This window comes from Macrobrachium rosenbergii, chromosome 27 (assembly GCF_040412425.1).
Source record: "Macrobrachium rosenbergii isolate ZJJX-2024 chromosome 27, ASM4041242v1, whole genome shotgun sequence".
NCBI lineage: Eukaryota > Metazoa > Arthropoda > Malacostraca > Decapoda > Palaemonidae > Macrobrachium > Macrobrachium rosenbergii.
In genome coordinates, this window is record NC_089767.1 from 36933509 (window position 1) to 36939508 (window position 6000).

At 35.9% G+C, this 6000-nt stretch overlaps 1 protein-coding gene across 50 annotated transcripts in view; it reads left to right on the top strand.

Moving 5' to 3' along the window:
• LOC136853649 (CBP80/20-dependent translation initiation factor-like) overlaps positions 1-6000 on the top strand; it is a 151100-nt gene that overhangs the window by 45272 nt on the left and 99828 nt on the right. For 4 of the 50 annotated variants that reach the window (XM_067129497.1, XM_067129516.1, XM_067129528.1 and 1 more), the window contains exon 1: positions 2694-2761. The exons of 30 other annotated variants lie outside the window; for them this stretch is intronic. The gene's annotated coding sequence lies outside the window, so the exon portion shown is untranslated. Of the gene's footprint in view, positions 1-2674; positions 2762-6000 lie in introns of those variants that run through there. 16 more of the 50 variants (XM_067129498.1, XM_067129507.1, XM_067129529.1 and 13 more) reach the window with 9 other exon arrangements.

Consider the following 6000-nt stretch of genomic DNA (forward strand, 5'->3'; position numbering starts at 1 on the left):
CTAACCCCACTTTCCCCCACAAAGAAAATCTAACTCCACTTTCCCCCACAAAGAAAGTCCGACTCCACTTCCCCCACAAAGAAAATCTAACTCCACTTTCCCCCCACAAAGAAAGTCCGGCTCCACTTCCCCCCACAAAGAAAGAAATCTAAAGCAATGAAGAGGCATTGAAGCCAATCCCCAAAATATTTCAAGGTCAGGCGACTCCTGTCCCGGCCCCTCAATTCTTTTCCCCTTTCACTTTGTTTCATTTATTATTTACTCCGGCGATGCTTCTTCTTCTTCTTCTTCTTCTTCTTCTTCTTCTTCTTCTCTTCTTCTTCTTCTTCTTCTTTGTTTCCTCGTCCTTTCTCTTTTAGTTTTTATTTCCCTCTCGGCTCTTTGTCAGGTTTACTTTCACTTCCATTATGTTTAAAAAAGGAAAAATAATTCTTCTCGACCAGTTTCCAAATCGGCGTTTTTTAAGTCCGTTTTTGATAACGGTATTATTATTATTATTGTATTATCATTATTATTATTATTATTATTATTATTCAGAAGATAAACCCTGTTCATATGGAACAAGCCCACAGGGTACATAAACTTGAAATTCAAGTTTCCACAGAATACGATTTATGGTTTTCATTTGAAGATAATAGGAAATACTTAAGAAGAGGTCAGTTATTAAAAAAGTAAAAAAAAAAGATTGATAAATAAACAAGAACACGATTTAGGGTTTTCATTTGAAGATGACAGGAAATACTTAAAGAAGAGGTCAGCTATTAAAAAAGTAAAAAAAAACACAAATTGATAAATAAACAAGAAAAAATATAAACAAATTGTTAAAGTTTAAGGTAAATTTTTTTAGATCATTGGTAAATTCTCACAGCTATTGGTTTTTTATAAGACAAATACTTTGTATTTGAATCTTAAGAGACTTGAAGTTCGCGCATGTGTGTGTGTGTGTGTGAGGGGGGGGCCGGGTTGTACGCGGTCCCAATTCCTGTCCCAGCCGCCTGCCAAATAGCTGAATAAGATAACCCTTTAATCATCTTAATTACAAAATCAACATGGTAACCCTTTCCAGTACCACAGGAATTTTTTTTCCTTTAATCATTAGTATTGGCTGCAATTGTAATTCATTTGCTCTCTCTCTCTCTCTCTCTCTCTCTCTCTCTCTCTCTCTCTCTCTCTCTCTCTCTCTCTCTCTCTCTCTCATTATTAGGGTCATTTTGTCCCACTTAAGTGGCACCAAGTATAGAATCCTTTTAGCTAATGGCACTGTTGGTTAAGAAGAAGGGAAACAATTGTGTTTCTTGCAGATTTATCTTGTATTTCCTCTTCCGCCTTCTCCTCTCCTCACTTTGTTCATTTATTTATTTATGTATTTAATGTATTTATTTGTTTTATTTATTTATAATATTTGTTTTGCTTCCTTCTGTGGCATCCCAAAGAAAAGGCTTAGAATAGAGTCTGCTGGGTAGTTTTTGAATTAATTCCAAGTATATTTATTTTAAAAGCCTTTATAAAGTTAATTTTTATGTTTTTTTTTTTCTCTTGGTTAATATATTATTCGAATATATCTCTCAAGGACGTTAGTGTAAAATATCACTTAGATATAATTTCTTTTAAAGTTTATTTAAGTTTATTTGCCCACTACTATTTTCTGTTTATCGTGATCATGTGTATGGGTTCTTCCTGTACGTAATCGTTCAGTAATTTATTTTTTTCATAAACAAAACTTTTCTTAGGTTACATTAATTATGTACGGCATGTGTTGATTATATCCGTGTACATAACACACACACACACGTGTATATACAGTATATACATATATACACACATATATATGTATATATGTGTGTGTAATATATATATAATATATATATATATATATATATATATATATATATATATATATATATATATATATATATATATATATATATATATATACACATATATGATACACATATATGTGTGAAATAGAACTGAAAAAATTAAGAACTAAGAACACTTAATAAAATCTGGAGAGTTATTTTGAAGTAAATTATAAGATGCTAAACTGCGAAGAAGTTATGTGCAGGTGGTATTTTGACAATTTTAGTCGGCATTAAATGCAGGTTGTCGTGACTTACAGTATTTATATCAATAAAGACTGTGGTTATTTTTGATGATCTAATTGAATGTATATTAGCTGTATTCGTGACGTCATTCGAACGGACAAGGAACTGAATAAATGCTAACACGTGTTGTTGTTGTTGTTGTATTGACTGCGCAGCATTCACGCGCACTCACGCGCAATGCACGCAAGTGCATGCACCTGCTTTGAAAAGTCACCACTCGTCGAGATATGTTTAATCCAGCCCTTCTCAGGTGGAATGCGAAACGATGTATGATGCGAGATTTAAAGTTTGTGGGTGTGGACACGCGCGTGCGCAAGCGCGCGTTTGTGTGTCTGTTGGAGAAAGGGGGGAGGAGGGAAGAAGGGGCGAGTTGGCGAATTTGTTGGGGGGAGGGAGCTGCAGCCCCCCCTTCTCTAAAACGGGGAGCTCGAGGGGGGCCGAGTGAGTATTTAGGAAAGGATGGTGACGGGCCAGCCAGCCAGCTGTGGTTAGGGGAAGGGGGAGGGGGAATGATCGGTGAAGGGAGGAGTGGGGAAGGATGGTGAGGGGGGGAGGGGGGGGTGGAAGGTCACACAGGTGGGTGTGTGCTCGCGAGGGCAGGGGAGTTGGGATGTGACTATGGTGGCGAGAGGTGCAGTGTTGTGTGCGAATCAAAAGTATATTGAAGTCTTCGAGAGAGAGAGAAAATGTCTTGTTTTGGACAATTGAGATTATTTGATTTGACAGAAAAAAAAGGCAGTGGTTTCTGACTCTGAAAACCACTTCAGTGATAGAAAAAAAACTATGAATTTCAAACGCTGAGAAACGCTTCGTTGGAAAGTGTAGTTGAGTTAATGATAGATTACAAAACAATAATTTTTTTGAGCATTGCTAAGTCGGAGATTTACATCTTGTTTTTGGTCATGTGAAATCACTTAAATTTATATAAAAACCTGGGTTTTTAATATTTTAAAAAACCACTTCAGTGGAAAGTGTTGAGTTACTGACAGATTCGAAACAGTATTGCTTTTGAGCAATGCTCAGAATGAGACTCGTAAAAATAAGCTTTTAAACAATTCAAAACTTTCTTAGTTGAAAGCATATCTGAGCTTCAGTGACATATAAAAAGGACTGTTTGGTTTTGACAGCAAAGTTCAGATTACGGTGATGGCATGTTTACTTCCCAGAGAAAAAATTTGAACAGTAATAAATAATTCGATTGAAAACAATTGTAAATATTTCATCTTAGAGGAAGGATTTCAAAAACCCCGTGGCTTCTCATTTCCAGAAGTCACCACTTGAAGTTTTCTTGTCTGTGCATATTGATGCACCAAAGAGAGGGAAACCCCCTTGACTTATGAACAGTTAAAAACCCTTTGTCTGTATGTGTTCTGTAATGTGAATATTTTGGACGCAATTTCATTATTTTTTTAGTTTATCGAAAAAGTGAATTTTTGTGGGAGTGTGTGGCAGTGCCTGAGTTAGGTAAAAAAAAAACTCAGCTTGTTATTTAGAAATGCTTGTTATTTGTTATCATCTTTTGAATTATTTTTAAACCTTTTTCTCGGTTTTGGGAGGAAAGTTTTTCATCATTTGCATTTTTTCTACAGTTTTATGAACCAGTATGTTGAATGCTAACATGATACCATTTTGAATATAAGTTCATTTATTTCACATGGCATTTAAGAGGGTCTATTTTTATGTGAAACTGAATTTATTTAAAAATAAAAATCATAGTCAAGAACTGAGAAATATGGCAATTTTTCTGCATTAAATTATTAAAAAAAAAAAACGGATGATAATTGCATGATTCAAAGTCGTTCTTAGGGTGCAGCTGACACCACCCGATATGTTGTTTAAAATTCATTTCTCGATTTGTATTTGTTTTTCCTCACGCCGAAGCGAGAAACGCTTAACGTAGTAGAAAGTGCCGTCGTGAATGTCTCCGTCGTAGGGCACGACGCCTTGCGCAGGTGTTTCGTCGCAGCGGAAAAACAACAAGGAGAAAGAACAACTAAATCACACACACACACACACACCTGTGTTGGTGGAGAACGCCACCTCCCTGTAACTAGCTACAAGATGCAGTCGGAGTTATTCAATATTCATTTGTGTGTAACGAAAATCCTGGTGACTACGAACGTGTAAACATGCTTCCGTGCCCATGGGAGGGCGTGAGTTGGGGGGGGGAGGGGTCGCTGGGTTCGGGGGTGTCCCTCCGGAGGTGGGCGGGGGTGCCCCTTGGGTGGCACCCTCGCATGAGGCGAAGGTGAATTGCTGCCACCTTTCACCGCCTCCTCTACTTGACTGATGTCATCGACTCCTTGAATGAAATGTAAAGAAGTGGATGATTACCTTCCCTTTTTTTCTTTTTGTTTCTGGAATTGCAAAGACGTTTAAAAAGAAAGTACGAGATTAAAAGTTAAATAACTTTGTTTTATTTGCAACGTGAAGTGGGAAGTAGACTCCAGTCCTCAGTAGGATTAAACAAATTGCTTAGATCCGCTTGTTTTGGCAACAAAGTAACGAATCCCTTGTAACCTCGCTTGGAGCAATTGTTTTGAAATGCTGTATGTTATACATACATACATATACATACATATATATATATATATATATATATATATATATATATATATATATATATAAATTATATATATATATATAAATTATATATATATAATATATACAGTATATATATATACTATATATGTATATAATATACATACAGTATATATGTGTATATATATATATATATATATATATATATATATATATATGTGTGTGTGTGTGTGTGTGTATGTGTGTAGCTGACTTCCAGTGTTCATCACCTTATCTTGAAGCTCACGGAATACAAAACAGGTTACGATCATAAATCACCCCTGTTTATTAGGGCCTACGCCTAGATGTAGTTAATAAGAGAGATAAAAAAAAGGAATGCAGTCTTATTTCTTTAGATATCGACACTTTGCCAACTCTCGGAAGAAGACAAAATTTAGGCATACACTTTCGTCTCGGTATTGGAATTGATACTCGTGCTTACTAAGACCTGATCAGTTTGACCAGTAGATCCCTGCATCCAGAAGTAAGCTTATATTTTTTTATGTTACAGTGCCGAGACAGGCATGATTGTAAAATACAGCTTGGTCAATTCAAACAAAAGATTCTTCACTTTGTAAAATACAGCTTGGTCAATTCAAACAAAAGATTTTTCACTTTGTAAAATACAGCTTGGTAAATTCAAACAAAAGATTTTTCACTTTGTAAAATACAGCTTGGTCAATTCAAACAAAAGACTTTTCACTTTGTAAAATACAGCTTGGTCAATTCAAACAAAAGACTTTTCACTTTGTAAAATACAGCTTGGTCAATTCAAACAAAAGACTTTTCACTTTGTAAAATACAGCTTGGTCAATTCAAACTATAGATTTTTCTCAAGTGAATACAGATTAGCCGCTTGAAGAGACGCGTCGAGTAATTAAGGAAACAAAATAGCTGCATATGAAGACAAAGAAAATCTATACAAAGGCTTTTGAAGTCCTCCCCATATATTATCCTTCTTTGGAGATAATGTGGTATATTAGGTTCTTAAGAACTCGTCTTTGGAGCTGCGGAGTTTTCCTTACTAGGTGACATGTTGGCCTTGTAATTTCCAAGTAGTTACATACGGATTTTCAGTTTTATGTTTACTTGTGGGCGTCTCTAGAATTAGGTACAATTATCAGTTCAGTTCTCGTTCCTTCCTTCTGATTCATTTTTTTATTTGCAACGTTCAGCCGTTTCCCATAACAAGGGGTGGCTCCCACTTAAAGGATAGGTAATGATCACCGCCATGTTCACACTTAAACTGCTGAATCGTGACTATTAGCGTGTTGATCCCACGTATACACACTGCGCCGTTCACCACTGTCTTGCA